The sequence below is a fragment of the Elephas maximus genome, chromosome 15 (assembly GCF_024166365.1).
Source record: "Elephas maximus indicus isolate mEleMax1 chromosome 15, mEleMax1 primary haplotype, whole genome shotgun sequence".
NCBI lineage: Eukaryota > Metazoa > Chordata > Mammalia > Proboscidea > Elephantidae > Elephas > Elephas maximus.
In genome coordinates, this window is record NC_064833.1 from 42,189,085 (window position 1) to 42,207,312 (window position 18,228).

Consider the following 18,228-nt stretch of genomic DNA (forward strand, 5'->3'; position numbering starts at 1 on the left):
CACTTTTGGTTACATCTGGATTTCTTTCACGGTCATTCAAATACTTTTCTTACTCCTACCGGCTAACTGCAGCTAAGAAAATTAGTTTAACTAAACAGGTATTCTAAACAAAACATAATAATTATTTATCCTTTAGGATACATATTTAAAATAAACAATATTCTGTATGATTAATAATTATAAGGAAGTAAAACTGGCATTCTAAGAAAAATATTTATATGACACAAAATTTCCTTCACAAGACACATACATTTTCAAAGAGGTAACCAAAGGCTAATCTCATGAAACACTTTCCCAATTAATAGAGTGAACAAAACTTTGAAAACATTCTATAAGAACTATATATAATCCTGTAAATTGCCATCAAGTGGATTCCAACACAGAGACCCTTAAAATAAATACATAAAGGATTTTCTAGTTTTAGCAGTAGGCAACACTTGCTGTTGATTCCGACTCATGGTGACCCCATGGACATGAGGGTAGAACTATGTCCATAGGATTCTCAATGGCTGATTTTTCTAAAATAGATGCCAGGCCTTTCTTCCAAGGAGACTCTGGGTGATCTCAAACCCCCAACCTTTCAGTTCCACCCAGTGCCATTCTCAGTTAGCAGCAGTAACTGTTAACACCACCCACAGACTCCATTAGCATGAAGAGGGATGCTACTTAAGTCTTTAAGTTTTAAAATTTTCCAAGGTTACTGGTTATCACAATGATTTTTGGTGGCTGATTAAGGTAGGTTTTTCACATTAAAATATTTAAATAAAGTATTTTTAAAAATCTCCTATCTTTCTGCTTTTAATATGGCCCCATTATAGTTCTTCTTTACACAACTACCAGTGATCCTCTGAAATCAAAAGGGTATGATTCATATGATTTCTAAAAAACAAGGCTAACAGTTAAAAGAAGAAAAAAATTCTAGACAGCAAATACCTTTAGGGAAAATATGGTCTTATATACACTCTACAACATAAAAGTACCAGAGTATCTTTGATGTTTAAATATTAGTTATAGAAAAAAAAAAAAAAAACAATAGTGGCATTTGGAACTATTTAAGTTTTTTTTTTTTTTTTTATAGCATCGATTGGAAATAAAGCTCAGGGCACACACAAAACTGAAGAAACAAGAAAAGATGTTTTCTTTGGAGAGACTGGTAGTTGGGGATGACAAAAAAATACGAGGCAAGGTACTTAAGATCAAGCTTAGCTGTATTTTTCCTGAAAATTCCAGGGACTCTGAAGAAAAATTTAGTCTACACAAACTAGCTTTAATTGAGGAGTGTTCGCATTTACATATGAGCTCAGTTTTAGATAGCTGCCGACTCTGTATACAGCTTTTAATGAGTGAATGTCACCAAGCAATATTCTGTCAGGTTTTGCTTGGCAGGTATTTGTTCCCAGAATGATGGCACAGGCATTTTCTTTGAATTATGGAAATTCAGACACATTTGGATTTAGTTCACAAAGAAAAGCTGAGGGGGGAGGTAATATTTATAACACTTATTGCCACGTGCATTGTCAGTTGAATATCTGTAATGTTTGGTCTACTGTTAAAAAGCATCTAAATATTACTGGCAATTGTTTTTGTTGTTGTTAGGTGCTGTCGAGTCAGTTCCAACTCACAGCAACCCTGTGTACAACAGAATAAAACACTGCCCAATCCTGGGCCATCCTCACAGCCATTGCTATGTTTGAACCCACTGTTGCAGCCACTGTGTCAATTCATCTCCATGAAGGTCTTCCTTTTTCTCACTGACCCTCTACTTTACCAAGCAGGATGTCCTTCCTAGGGACTGGTCCCTCCTGATAACATGTCCAAAGTACTTGAGATGAAGTCTCGCCATCCTTCTAAGGAACATTCTGTCTGGACTTCTTGCCAATTATTGGCAATTAACCCGTGATTAGATGTGTATAATTTATTAGGAAAAGAATTAACCTACAAAAGGAACTCAGGAGCCCCAGGGGTGCTCTAGTCCTCCTTCCTATGCTGTATCAACCCCTGCTGTCATCACCAATGACTGTGGACCTATGGCACTGGGTTTGGGCACTGGAACGGCAGTGTTCAGATACCCCTGGATATCAAGTGAAGATGGGAGGCTCTGTTCACTAAATTCCACTGCTACACATATAAGTAGTCCCTAACTTATGATCAGGTTGTACTCCAACAACCCCGTTATAAGTTGGTTCTGACGTTAACTCAGATACCTGATTTTTTTTAGTTTTCATTATTACCCTCTTTTATTACCAGTATCTTTATAAATCTGATCTTTATTTGTCTTTGGGGGTTGGAAACATTACCTATAAACTTATAGGTATATTTTAACATTGTATGTAGTACATATTACTAACAGTAAGATGTATAAAAAACAAAGAAACAAACAAAAATCCAGATGGTGATAAATTCAATTTGTTGTAACTAGAATATGTTGTAAGTCAGGGGCTACCTGTACTGAAAAGTCCATTTCTTAACAAATATTTATATATCTATTTTTATTTTGATATGGAAGGTCCTATAAAAATTAGGTCTAATCCACCACACTGAGTCCAGCACAACTAGATGGTGCCTGGCTACCACCACTGACTGCTCTGACAGGGATGACAACAGATGGTCCCAGACAGAGCTGGAGAAAAACGTAGAACAAAATTCTAACTCACAAAAAAGACCACAGTTACTGGTCTGAAAGAGATTGGGGAAATACTGAGAGTATGGCTTCTGGGCACCCTTTAAACTTAGTGCTGAAGTCACTTCTGAGCTCACCCTTCAGCCAAAGATTAGACAGGCACATAAAACAAAATGAGATTAAATGGGTAAACCAGCCCAGGGGCAACGAAGGGAAGACAGGAGGGGACAGGAAAGCTGGATGAATGGATATGGAGAACCCAAGGTAAAGAAAGGGAGAGCATTGACATGTCATGGGGTTGGCATCCTATGTCACAAAACAGTGTATGTATTAACTGTTTAATGAGAAACTAATTTGCTTTGTAAACCTTCATCTAAAGCACACACACAAAAAAAAAATCAGCCATAAAAAGTATGAAACTTATGTTAGACTATCCTATTCTATCATTCAATACATTTTCATTACTCAGCACTATAAGAAAGGCAATATGTCAGATACTATGGAGGAGATAAGAAGGAAGAAATGTTGTTTTCTGCTCAGTTAGGAACTATGATACTGTAGGGAAAATAAGACATGCACAAGTGGCCTTGGGAGAAGTACAAAGTGTTACAGGAGTTCAAACAAAGAAGGGTCTGTTCCAAGCTGTTGTGATTAGGAAAACTTCATGAAACATTTGGGTCTCAGAGTTTGGGTAGGATTTCAACTGGCAAAGATGAGAGTTCCTTTCGAGGCCAAAAGAACAAGATGAGATGTAAAAGTAGAAGGCATGTATGGTGCAAAGTTAATAGTCTAGACTGCCTGAAGAAAAGAGAACATGAAAGAAGGACAGGGGGATAAGGTCTGACAGGTAGATCTAAATTGTGGCTGGCATTGATGTACTAAGGTAAGGAATGTGCACTTTACTCAGGAATTAGTGGATAGGTATTTAGGCTTCTGTATAGGCAAAAAAAAATTTTTTTTTATAGGTAAAAAAAACACACACAAAATTTTTTTTTTTTTATAGGTAAGCAATGTGTTGACAGAAGAATAACAGGGATATGTGGAGGCAGGAAGACAATTCCAATAGTCAGGATGAGAAGTAATGTGAGCCAGAAATATGAGGGAATAGAAAGCAATGGGGTTACCAAAAGATCACTATCCTAACCCATAAAAATCAGTTGGGTTTCTATGCATCAGCAATAGGCTTTCTGAAAACGAAATTAAGGCAACAATTCCATTGACAATAGCATATAAAAGAATAAAACATCTAGGAATAAGTTTAACCAGGAAGGTGAAAGACTTGTACATTGAAAACTATAAATCATTACTAAAAGAAAAAGACCTAAATAAATGGAAGGACATTCCATGTTTATGGATTGATGACTTAATATTTTTAAGATGTCAACACTAAGCAAAGCAATCTAGAGACATAGGACCCAAACAGACTGAAAATAAAAGAATGGAGAAAAATATTCCATGCACCCAGTAAACAAAAATGGGCAGGGGTGGCCATACTTATATCAGATAAAATAGACTTTAAATCAAAATCTATTACAAGAGATAAAGAAGGACATTACAGGATAATAAAAGGGTCAATCCAGCAAGAAGACATAAAAATTATGTCTATATTGAATTATGAAACAATTATGAAACAAATACTGATTAATATGAAAGGAGAAATAGACAACTCCACAATGACAGTAGGGGACTTCAACACATCACTTTCAATTATAGACAGATCATCTAAAAAGAAGATCACTAAGGACACTGAGAACTTAAAACGTAAGCCAAATGGACCTAATGGACATATAGAGAACACTACACCCAGCATCAGAACAATATACATTCTTCTCCAGTGCAGATGGATCATTTTCCAGAATGGACCATATGCTTAGGACATAAAACAAGTCTCAACAAATTTAAAAAGACTGAAATCATACAAAGCATCTTCTCTGACCATAATGGTATGAAGCTGGACATCAACAACAGGAAAAAATACATGGAAGCTAAATAATACACTATTAAAAAAAACAATCGGGTCATAGAAGAAGTCAAAAGTAAAATTAAAAAATTTCTAGAATCTAATGAAAATGAACATACAACATACCAAAACCTTTGGGACACAGCAAAAGCAGTACTCAGAGGAAAATTCATAGAAATAAATGCTTACATTAAAAAAGAAGAGCCAAAATCATTAACTTAAATCAAGAACTTGAACAAATAGAAAAGGAGAGTAAAAGAAGACAAAAGCTATCAGGAAAAAAAAAAAAAAATAGAATCAACAAAATTAGGAGTTGATTCTTTGAAAGAATCAATAAAAGAGACAAACCACTGGCTAGGTTGACTAAAGGAAAAAAAAGCAGAAGTGGCAAAAAACCAAATTATGAAATGAAACTGGTGACATTACAACCAATTCGACAGACATAAAGAAGATCATAACTGTTAACTATGAAAAACTGTACTACAACAAATTTGAAAAACCTAGAAGAAATGGACAAATTCCTAAAAATACACTACCTACCCAAACTAACAGAAACAGACATAGAAAATTCAGACAGACCTGTTACAAACAAAAGAAGAGATTGAAGATGTCATCAAAAAACTTCCAACAACAACAAACCCAGGACCAGATAGTTACACTGGAGAATTCTACTAAACATATGGAGAAGAGTGGAAACCAATCCTACTCAAGCTCTTCAAAAATAGAGAAGAGGAAAGAACACTACCCTTTTATGAAGCCAGAATAACCCTGATACCTAAAATCAGGCAAAGACATCGCAAAAGAAGAAAATTACAGACCAATACCCCTTATGAACACAGATGTAAAAAACCTCAACAAAATTCTAGCCAACAGACTTCAGCAACATGTAAAAAAAAAGTCACATGTCATAATCAGCTGGGGGCTCATACCAGGATTATAAGGGTTGTTCAACATTAGGAAAATCATTTAATGTAATCTACCACATATAAAACAAAGGATAAGAACTATACGATCATATGAATTGATGCAGAAAAACTAATAAAAACTCTTAGCAAAATAGGAATAGAAAGGAAATTTCTCAACATAATTAAGAGCATATATGCAAAACCAATAGCCAACACTATACTCAGCAAAGAAAGGCTGAGAGCTGTTCCTTTGAGAACGGGAATGAGACAAGGATGCCCATTATCAACACTTTTATTCAACATTGTACTGGAAGTCCTTGTCAGAGCAATATGACAAGAAAGAGAAATAACAGGTATCCACACCAGAAATGAAGAGGTAAAACTCTCTCTATTTGCAGATGACATGGTCCTATACATAGAAGACCCTAAAGATTTCACAAGAAAACTGCTGGAACTAATAGAAGAAGTTAGCAACGTTGCAGGTACATGATCAACACACATAAATCAATTGGGTTTCTATATACTAACAAAGACTACTCCGAAAAAGAAATCGAGAAAACAATACCATTTGCAATGGCCCCCAAATCAATAAATTGCCTAGGAATTAACTTAACCAGGGACATAAAATACCTATACAATGAAAATTATATAAAACGTTACCAGAAAAATGGAAAGACATCCTGTTCTCATGGATTGGAAGGTTTAAAACGGTGAAAATGCCAATTCTACCTAAAGTGATCTACAGATAGAATGCAATCCCGATAGCAATCTTCACTGAAATGGAAAAAACTAACAACCAACTTCATATGGAATGGAAAGAAACCCCAAATAGCCAAAGCTATACTGAAGAAAAAGAACAAAGCAGGAAGCCTCACACTCCCTGATAGCAAAACATACTATACAGTCACTGTGAACAAAACAGCATGGTATTTATTGGTTCAACAATAGACACACAGACCGGGTGAACAGAATTGAGAACTCAGAATTAAACCCAGCCATTTGTGGACAACTGATTTTCAACAAGAGATCAAAGTCCATTCAGTGGGGTAGAAACAGTCCCTAATAAAGGGTGCTGGTAAAACTGGATAGCCACTTGCAGAAAAATAAAACAGGACCCATACCCCACACCATACACAAAAACTAACTCAAAATGGATCAAAGACTAAATGTTAAACGTAAAACCATAAAATTCCTGGGAGAAAACTATGGGACCTGATCTTTTGTAAAAATAGGATAACAAACATAACGAATGCATGAAAAGAAGAAGACAAAAGAGATAAATGGGACTTCATTAAAATTAAAAACTTATGCTCATCAAAAGACTTTATTAAAAGAATGAATGGACAACCCACAGACTGGGAAAAATCTTTGGAAATGACTTATCTGATAAGGGTCTAATCTCTAAAATCTACAGAAAACTGCAACAACTCAACAACAAAAAGACAAACAACCCAATCACAAAATGGGCAAAGGACATGAACAGAACCTTCACCAAAGAGGACACCTAAGCAGTCAACAAACACATGAAAAGATGTTCACGATCATTAGCTGTAAGAGAGACGCAAATCAAAACTACAACAAGATGCCATTTTACTTTGGCTAAAATGGCACTGATTGAAAAATAACAGATAACAACAAATGCTGGTGAGGAAGTGGGGAGACTGGAACCCTTATCCATTGCTGGTGGGACTGTAAAATGGTACAACCACTATGGAAAATGGTAAGGCGCCTTCTCATAAAACTAGAAATAGAACCACCCTATGATCTAGCAGTCCCATTCCTAGCTATATACCCTAAACCTAGTGATGTTGAGTTGATTTTGGCTCACAGCGACCCTATAGGATAGAGTAGAACTGCCCCATAGGGTTTCCAAGGAGCGGCTGGTGAATTCCAACTGCTGACCTCTTGGTTAGCAGTTGAAGCTCTTAACAACTGTGCCACCAGGGCTCCAGATATATACCCTGGAGTCCTAAAAACAATGACATGAACAGACATATGCACGCCTATGTTCACTGCTGCTTTATTTACAGTAGCAAATAAATGGAAACAATCGAAGTGCCCATCAATGAATGAATGGATAAGCAAACTGTGGTACATACATACAATGGAATACTATATGTCTTAGTTATCTAGTACTGCTATTAACAAAAATGCCACAGTGGATGGCTTTAACAAACAGATTTATTCTCTCACAGTCTGGGAGATTAGAAGTCCAAATTCAGGGCCAGCTCCAGGGGAGGGCTTCTCTCTGTTAGTTCTGGGGGAATGTCCTTGTCTTCAATCTTCCCCTGGTCTAGGAGCTTCTTAGAGCAAGGACCCCAGGTCCAAAGGACATGTGCGTCCTTGGGTCTTCTTGCTTGGTGGTAATGAGGTCCCACTCCTCTCTGCTCGATTCCCTTTTATATCTCAAAAGAGACTGACTCATCATACGACCTAATCCTGTAGACTGAATACTGCCTCATTAGCATAACTGTCTCTAATCCTGCCTCATTAACATCATAGAGGTAGTATTTACAACACACAGGAAAATCACATCAGATCACAAAATGGTAGACAACCACACAATACTGGGAATCATGGCCTACCCAAGTTGATACAAATTTTAGGGGGACACAATTCAATCTGTAACACTTTACAACCATAAAGAACAACGGTGAGTCTGCAAAACATGTAACATGGATGGACCTGGAGGGCATAAAGCAAAGTGAAATAAGTCAAGCATATATGAACAAATATTGTATGACCCCTCTTTTATAAGAAAAGAAGAAAAGATATATAAAGAGAGATTAATGTTCATTGGTGGCTGTGAGGGGGGGCAAGAGAAGTATGCTTTAGATTGTAGACATTGGTTATTTTTGGTAATGGGAAAAGTGGCACTGAATGTGGATGTAGTGAGTACAGCATAACCAAAGTAAAAATGAGTCACATGGGTAGGTACAGGTGTTTACACAGATTAGAACAGATAGAAGTATCTTGTAAATACAAATGTGTGGGTGCAGGCAAATATGTTCACTGAAGACAGAAATACGGATATTCCTTAGACATAACCAAAAACCTCCCAAGATTAGTTTTCTGGGTTTGAAAGCTTAAGACCATAGTCTCATGGGACAACTCAGTGAATTGGCATAACATAGTTAATCATGATTTGTATCCTAGTGAAGTGAGTAGCATCTGGGGATCTTAAAAGTTTGGGAGTGGCCAGTTAAGACACAACTATGGGTCTCTATTCGCCAAAAGCAAAACAGTAAGAAGGTAACCAAAAGCTCAGAAAAGGAACAAGCATACATGAGCCACAACCTCACCTATCCTGAGACCAGAACTAGATGGTGCCTGGCTACAACAACTGACCGTTCTGACTGGGGTGACAACAGATGGTCTCAGATAAAATCAGAGGAAAATGTGAGGCAGAACTCAAATTCTTAAAAAAAAAAAAAAATCCAGAAAGACTAGGACAGTAGAGAACAGAAGACTTCCTGAGACTATCGCCCTGAGAAATTCTTTAAACCTAGAATGAAGCCTATCCCAAGACCACCTTTTAGACAAACAGCAGAGTGGCACACAAAATAAAGGATATTATCCACATGATTGGTGCTCTACTTAAAAACCATCTGTGAGACCAAAAGGTAAACAATTACTCAATAGAGGAGAAGACAAAGCTACAGGAAAACTAGAGTACTAAAAATTGAACAAACCAAACACAAAGAGAATGCTGACACACTGTGATTAATGTAACTAATGTCACTGAACAATTTGTGCAGAAATTGACAAATGGTGTGATGGTTAAGGTTGTGTGTCAACTTGGGTGGGCCATGATTCCCAGTGGTTTGGTAGTTGTATGATGATGTGATCACTTCCACGATGAGGTATGATATAATGTGATCACTTCCATGATGGGATCTGCTGTGTCAGTTGAAAGACAGTTTCCTTTAGCATGTGGCCTCCACTGAATATAAGTGGACATTCTGGCAAGGCTCGTGGGCTTTTGCTTGCTTTGGATCCTGAACCAGGCTCCTGTGCATCTGACCTCTGGTTCTTGGGAACTAAGCTAACACCTTAACTGCGGTCTTGCCTGCCGACCCTGGGATTTGTCAATCTTTCTAGCCTCTGAGCAAGAGTCCTGCTCTCTGACCTGCCAATCTTGGGTTCACTAGCCCCTGTGGCTATGTAAATCAGGAGAAGCCTCCAGCCTAACCCACGGACGTGGGACATTCCAGCCTCTACAACCATGTGAACCATTTCCTTGATATAAATAACTCTCTCTACATACATATACTTTACTGGGTTTGCTTCTCTAGAGAACGAAGCCTAAGGCAAATGGGAACCTAACTTGCTGTGTAAACTTTCATTGAAAATTCAAGAAAAGAAAATGTAGAAAGACTCACAGTTCTAGATTTCAAAACATATTATAAATCTACAGTAATCAAAACAGCCTGGTACTGGTATAATGGCAGACTAATGGAATAGAACTGAGAGTTCAGGAACAAACCCATACATCTATGGTCACTGATTTTCAACAGGGATGCTAAGTACATTAAATGAGGAAAAAAAAACCTCTGTAATAATGCCTGGGAAAACTGGATTTTCACATGCAAAGAATAAAGCTGGATCCATATCTCACACCACATATGAAAATTAATTCAAAATAAATCAAGGACCTAAATGTGAGATCTAAAACTATAAAACTAGAAGAAAACACAGGGATAATGCTTTGAGACGTGGTTTTTCTTTTCTTTTTTTTTTTTTTTTAACAATTCTTAGATGTGATGCCAAAAGCACAAGCAAAAAAAGGCAAAATAGATAAATTGAACTACATCAAAATTAAAAACTTTTGGGCATCAAAGACTTTATCAACAAAGTGAAGAGACAACATACAGATTGGGAGAAAATTCTGGGGAACCATGTATCTGATAAGGGTTTAACGCGTAGAATATATAAAGGACTCTTAGAACTTAACGAGGAAAAGACAAACAGCCCAATCAAAAATGAGCAAAGGACACACATCCATTTCCTGAATAAGTAGCTAACTGCCTTCGTGAACAACTACTTCCTTTGCCATGAGACCATAAGAACTGGATGCTTCCTGGCTACCATTACTGAACATATGGACCAAAGATTCCATAGAAGAATCCTGATGAAAAGGGGGAAAATGCAGAACAGAATAAAATTTTTGATGAATTCAGACTTTCTGGAACCACAGAGGCTGGATGAACCCGCAAAACTATTGCCCTGAGATAACTGTTAAACCTTAAATCGAAAATATTCCCTGAAGCCTTCTTAAAACCAAACCAGTTTTTCTTAACTAGCAAAGAATGTCTGTCTTGAGCATTATGCTCTTTTAAGATCTATCTATATGGGATCAAATTGACACAACAACTTGGAAGATTAGACAGGAACCTTACTGGGCAGTGAGTTTATGTTAATAGAGGAGAAACAACTCAGAAAGAGTGAAAATGACTGCACAACTCAAAGATGTAGTCAATATCACTGAATTGTACATGTAGAAACTGCTGAATTTGGTATATGTTTTGCTGTGTATATTCTCAAGGGCAACAAAAATAAATTATTTTAAAAAAACAAGTAAAGGACTTGAATAGACATTTGGCCATTGAGCACATGAAAATATGCTCAATGTCATTAGTCATTAGGGAGATGCATATGAAAACCACAATGAGATACGACTTCACCCCTTCTAGAATGGCTAAGATAAACAAACAAACAAAAGGAAAATAACAGGTGTTGGTGAGGATATGGAGAAATTGGAACTCTCAATCATTGCTAGTGGGAATGCAAAATGGTACAGCCACTGTGGTAAACAGTTTGGTGGTTCCTTGAAAATTTAAACATGGATCTACCACATGACCCAGCAATCCCAATTCTAGGTATATATTCAAAGAACTGAAAGCAGGAACACAAACAGAAACTTGTACACCAGTGTTCACTGCAGCAATATTCACAATAACCAAAAGGTGGAAACAACTTAAATGCCCATTTTTAGACGAATGGATAAACAAAATGTGGTATATACATAGAGTGGAATATTACTCAGCCATAAAGAGGAATGAAGTCCTGATACAAGCTACAACATGGGTGAACCCTGAAAACATTAAACTGAGTTTGAAATAACCTAGTTGGAAATAAGTCAGTCATAGAAGGACACATATTGTATAATCCCACTTATATGAAACAGGCAAATATATAGGGACTAAACTTCAGTGATTACCAGGGTGGGAAGGAGTCAATGTTTAGGTGGTGAGATAATCTGGAAAAGGATAGCAGTTATTGTTGCAAAACTTGATGAACGCAATATTATATATGTAGAAATTGTTGAACTGGCAAATGTTTGTTATATTTTTTACCAGTCCCTGGAGAAGGACATCATGCTTGGTAAAGCAGAAGGTCAGGGAAAGAGAAGAAGATCCTCAATGAGATGGATTGACGCAGTGGCTGCAACAATGGGCTCAAAATATAGCTATGACTGTAAGGATGGTGCAGGACCAGGCAGTGTTTTGTTCTGCTGTATATAGGGTTGCCATGAGTCAGAATTGACTCAATGGCACCCAACAACAACATTTTTACCAAAACAAAACTATCCCTTTTGCCCAGATTCCAAAGTATTTTTATTGCTCTTATGGATTTGGACATTTTCTTTCACCTCTGTTAAGGGTTTCCCTTACCAACTCACTTCCTTAACCATCTTTTCAATCCAGGCTTTCGTTCTCTTTGGCTGACTTAGCTAGTGCCTAATATTTCTCATTGGGGGAAAAAAGTCAAATAGGAACCACACTTGGTTGAACTTTTCAATGGGAATGGAAACTAAAGAAATACTAATCAATAAGGCAGGCTGTAGAGTGAACACCCTTGTTGGAAGGGCCCAAGGGGCTATATACTTTTTTTTCAAGCAGAACCCGCCCCCCCCCCCCACCCAAAGCTGTGCTGGAAACGAGACTAAATTTGTAGTTTTTCCACTGAAGACCTCATATACAGCTTTCAACTGATTTTTTTCAATACAAAATAAAATTGAATTACTGATAAGGGGGTTGAAGATCAACTCTGAGGACCACCGACAGTCATGTCCAAAAAGAGAATTCCTGAACTGACTGATGAAGGAGGAAAGAAAAACAAGATGGAATCTAGAAAAACAGAGTACACCAAGGAAGAGAAAGAGGATGACTAAATAAACAAATTACATCTTTAAATATAAATGATGAAGGGACCAGATACATTTCTCTAAAATTAGGTATTTTATTATTCATTTTAAAACTGTTCCCAAGGTTATTTCTAACTCAAAAACCAAAAATTAAAAATTTATCTTCAGACTCATTTGTGTCTTTTAAAAATTTTTATAGTAATTTACCTATAGTAACATGCAATGTTGTAAAAAATTTTTTCCCACTCTACTGCATTCAGTGTAGAAATTTTGTGTTCTAAAAAATTAATAAGCAATCCAAATGAAATAAACCATTGAATTCATACATAAACGTTAAAACTTAAGCCATAATTCTTTTTTTTTTTTTAAACTTCTAAAATCTTATCATTATATACCAAGATTCCAGCACATAGTGGAGCCCTGGTGGCACAGCGGCTAAGAGCTCAGGTGCTAACCAAAAGGTCAGTAGTTGGACTCTACCAGCTGTTCCTTGGAAACCTTATGGAGCAGTTCTACTCTGTCCTATAGGGTCCCTATGAGTTGGAATCGACTTGACAACAATGGGTTTATCACGTAGTAGGCATTCAATAAATATTTATTAAATAAATATTAATGAAAGCAAAAGTAGCTCAAAACACATATTAAAAAAATTCAGTGGTGATACACATAAAATGGTACCATAAAATGAGTGTCAAATTGAAATATTTATAAAAGACTCACACTTTGAATGGCCTTTCAATACAGAACATTTCTTTTACACAGATAACGTTATTAAAGTAGAAATCAGCCAGATCCATAATTCAGATACTGCAATACTGACATTAAAGCATGAAGTAAATCCATACTGATATAATAGGTGAGCATGAGTGAAAATGAAAAACAAAAACAAAAACCTGAAACTCTTGTCTTTCCAAAATAATGAAATCTGGAAGGCAAATTAAACAAGTTAAATCACTTGTTTTGAATGCATGAGTGTAAGTGGAACTGATGGCACACACCACTAACTTAGCATAAAAAATAAAATGGAATATATTGCTCATTACTGCTTTTTCAAGAGTGGATTTAATTGAATTCGGGATGTTCAGAGTATCTGAAATAATGCTAAAATCCAAATAGAAAGATTTTGGGATAACGGCTAATGGTTGGTGTCACCATGATTTAATACCGGAGCCATTATAGTCTTATACATCCTTTCGCATGTATAGACACAATCCCATACCTAATACAATGATAATGTGGAAATAAATAAAAGTGAATTATTTTTAGTAGATAACTTGGACTCTGGTACAGTTTATTGTAGTAGAAGGAGAAAGAAAGCTAAATTCTGAAAGTCTTTCCAAATCAATCTTTCAGGGGCTGATATAACAAAGGCTTCACAGCCATCATACAAACATTGGGTAATTTACTCTTCCACAAAACATGGGCTCTTGTAGATTTTCCCTTATGATCGTTTGAATTCAATGAAGTCCACATACACTGTGTGATCAGCATAAAACATCCTTTTACAGGAGAGGGAAACCCGGTACACTCAAAATGTTGGTTAGAACAGAAATTAGAGTTCCAGGGTAATCCTTGTATCAAAAATCTTCAGTTTCAGATATTCTTAGATTCATCAACTCTACATAAGAATTTATCCTAAGGAAATAATCCTAGATGTGTGCACAGATTTTTTTTTACGTTTACTCAGTACTATCTTAAGAATGAAAGTTTGACATTACTAGGAAATTGGTCAAATAAAATACAGTAAAAATGACAACAGCTATCATTTATTAGACATTTACTATAAGTCAAGGAGTCTCTGATCTTGCAAATGGTTAAGTGCTCAACTACTAACCGAAAGGTTGGCGGTTTGAACCCACACAGAGGTGCCCTGGAAGAAAGTCCTGGCGATCTGCTCCAAAAGGTCACAGCCTTGAGAACCCTACGGAGCACAGCTCTGCTCTACAACATATGGGGTTGCCCTGAGTTGGAAGCAACCTGACAGCAACCGGTTTGGTTTATATGCCAATCACTGGCTAAGTGATTTATATACTGTTTTATTTTGTAAAACAGTTTTATAAGGTAGATATTGTGTGTTCCAATTTACAGATAAAAAAATCAAACTAGGGTACAGAGAGGTTGACTTGCTCAGGGCCACAGTGACAAGGAGGGGACCATGGAAGATTTGAACTGAGGTGTGCTCACTCCAGAGTCTCTACTTGTAATAATATAATGCAGAGTCCTCTTCAAGCCACTGAAAAATCACAACACGGACAAATGTTAAAAATATCTACGTTGACAATAGATTAACTGGAAAAAACACATCACAAAAAAGTGTGTATAGTATTTTTGTAAAACAGGCAAAGAAATGTATATATGCCTATTCCTAAGGAAGAAAAAGGCTAGGAAAAAAAAAATTAATAGAAATTATCTTGGGATTGTGGAATTATATGCTTTAAGTTTCCCCTTTGTGTTTTGTGTGCTTTTAATTTCCAAGTTTTATATTATAAACATGCATTATTTTACAATCAGATAAAATTAATGTTATTAAAATGAGAAATGTCTAATAGAAAGCATACAGAGTCTGCATTTCAGGTAAAAGAAATTATACATTTTTATTTTAAAAACTCAAATTTAGCCTCCTTTATGAAGTTTCCCCAGACGTCCTAGTCGAAGTCACAGCTTTTCTATTTGCAGTTTTGGCACTCTGCTAAGAGGGTGACATGACCCTTAGTTCACCTCTGAATCCTCCACAGCTCCTAGCACAAAGTCTGACTTGCTGTGTAACACAGTCACATCATTCGTAGAGCGTGAACTTTCACTTTAATGCAATTGAAGTTTAATTTATGAGTATGCATAAACTTTAATGTGATTATGTGGGTTTTTTTTCCCTAGGGCAATAATTTTTTTAATTTAGCAAATATGCTTAAGGATCTATAGCTATTAAATATTTACTATTACCCAACTAACTGTACTATACATGATGGATATAGAGAGGAATGAGACACATTACTTGCCCTGAAAATGTTCACAATATAGTGAGAGAAACAGAAAATTCGAGAAGAAAAATTACATAATAAGGAAAAAAAAATGTTGTAGGTGTTCAGCTTGGGGAAGTTGGAAGTTTGGCTAGAGGGCATGTTTAACTTACCCAAGAAATAATACGAAAAAAGACATGCTGAAGAACCATAAAAGATTACAGTATGGTTATTTACGTCTGAATAAACAAAAGCAGGTGACAGCCTATCTTGTCATGTGACAATCAGGGATGGAGTGGTTCTTTCTGTACAAAATTAATGTCTACGAAGCATACTGACTGTATTACAAAGGCAAGTCATAAAAGTAGCAAGCTATGGCTTCAAACTATTTGTGCAAGTAACTTGTCATACTCCTTGTCAATATAACTTGGAAAATTAACTTCATATTATGAACTTATCACCTTATTTTCCTCTAATAATTTTGACTATAACCTAAATAGAACCACTGCATTTTGATCCTGCAAGGAGAAGGTCATACCAGAACAAAAATAATTATTTTAGGAGGTCAGGTATTACTCTGGGGTGGCCTAGAGGCATGGGTGTAGTATTCTTGGGAATGTGGGAAGGGGAGCGATGGGGCAAGTATATGCCCAAGAGCGAGTGGTACAGAAAGGGAGTGTGAAGAGGCAGCAAACTCTTAGGTCAGTAACTGCCATTTCCTCTCAGTGCATCAATCATCAACAAACACAAGGAATTGAAGCATGAAAGACAACGAAATAAAGTCAAGGACAAGAACATAGCTGTCTGGCTGTTTGCAATAATGCTATTCATTTCCTATATCTATAGTCTTTATAACTTTAAAACAGTGTACTGTGTCATTATACACAAATGACAATCATTTCAGTAAAAATAAATCATTTGAATTTCCATGAGTATGTTAGAATGTCAAATGCTGTACATTTCTAAGCAAACATTAAGGCTTAATCAATGTTTCAACATACCAATAACCAAGTCACAGAATCTTTTAAAGTTTAAAAATATTTATTTTTCATAAGCAATTAACAGAAGTCATAATTCATAAATTCAAGAATTTATGATTTTTTACTAATCAGACATTAGCCTCTGTTCAGTTTACACTTAGACAAAATAAGTTAAAAAAAGAAGCCAGAGTAGGCTGAATAGTGGCATTTGCGATGTATACATTATCTATGAAGCAATGGGATGCCTAAAGGCTATTCTTTGCTAAAAAACTGAATATCTAAATTAAAGAAAAATAATTTACTTCACAAAAATGTTTTGTAAAAAGATTTAATGGATAAGTTGCCTTGCACATTAAAGACACAATTTTATTTTTAAAATTTATGCATAACTTTTTGGGGAACATATCAATTACAAAATCAGATATAAATTCATGCAGTAAAAAAGGTGTAAAATGATATATAGGCTTGTTTTGAAGATATCATTTCAACATCATATGTATTTACTATTTTGATGTTTCCAAAGAGTGCAGGCTTCCCTATAGTTAAATAATACGTGACTAAAAAAAAAAACATAAGATATGGTACTAACAGCTGCCTTATGTTCAGAATTGTGAAAGTCTTTCATACCGTTTACCTTTAATACCACCAGAGTTGAAAAGTGAAAATTTAAAGAACATTGATATGTATGAGTATATGTGTGTACAGAAGAGGATGGTCTCTCTATAATATATGAAATAATTCATTTTTTTTTAAACAAAAAAATTCTCTGAATTGTTGTATATAGCCAGGAGATTTGGTACTGTATAGGCACTCTCTCTTGACAGAATAATAGTCAACAGTAGGCATACTCTGGGTTGGATGCTACTCTTCAGTAGAAGAGATAACAGGATGTTGAGTGGAAATAATAAAGAATAATTTAGGTGAACTGATAAATGGAACCCAGGAAGATAAAAAATCAGAGCTGTGGTTTGGTTTGATTCATATTTGGATAAATACAGTTTGTGAGTCAAATTCTCATGTTTGCTTGAAAAGTAATTTAGACTAGATACAAATAATAAGGAAACCTATCCAAAGTTTGAATAAAGACTTAAAAAAAAAATTGTTCTCAAATGTAATATTTGCCCTTCAGTAAAATTTAGTTTAATGTAAAATAGAAGACATACCAACATGTGCCCTAAGAAAAGATCAAGTGGTTTTATGTGATCTCTATTTTTATTCATTATAGCAATTTAGACAATTACAATCGTCCGTAATTTTTAATTAGCAAAAAAAAAAAAAAAAAAAGTCAACAGATGGACGTAAAAGAAAACCAAAAATTTTAGAGTTATTTATTTTCCTTTAACTAAACTGCCTTGCCATACTAAAAAAAACATTTTTGTGAAGGTTAAGTAAAGTATTTCATGGCAACCGCTGCTTCTTAGTGCCTGTATAACAAGAAACATGAGCCAGCCAAAGTTGTGCAAGTTGGTTTTCTTTCCCAGTAAAAGAATGTGGTATCTAAGACCTTGTCCTAACTCATTTTATTCCCAAGTGTAAGTCAAGCAAGTCAAATATGAACTAATGCCTGAAGGAAGTCCCTGACTCCAAAAGTATGGATTATTTCACATTTATCTTAAAATCTGCTCTCAGAGTTCTTAAAATTCACTAACTTGGCAAGTT

The 18,228-nt window shown here is 35.7% G+C and overlaps 1 protein-coding gene across 8 annotated transcripts in view; it reads right to left on the reverse strand.

Annotated features, from left to right (window-relative positions):
• VPS13B (vacuolar protein sorting 13 homolog B) overlaps window positions 1-18,228 on the reverse strand; it is a 915,182-nt gene that overhangs the window by 63,820 nt on the left and 833,134 nt on the right. The gene's annotated exons all lie outside the window — the stretch shown is intronic.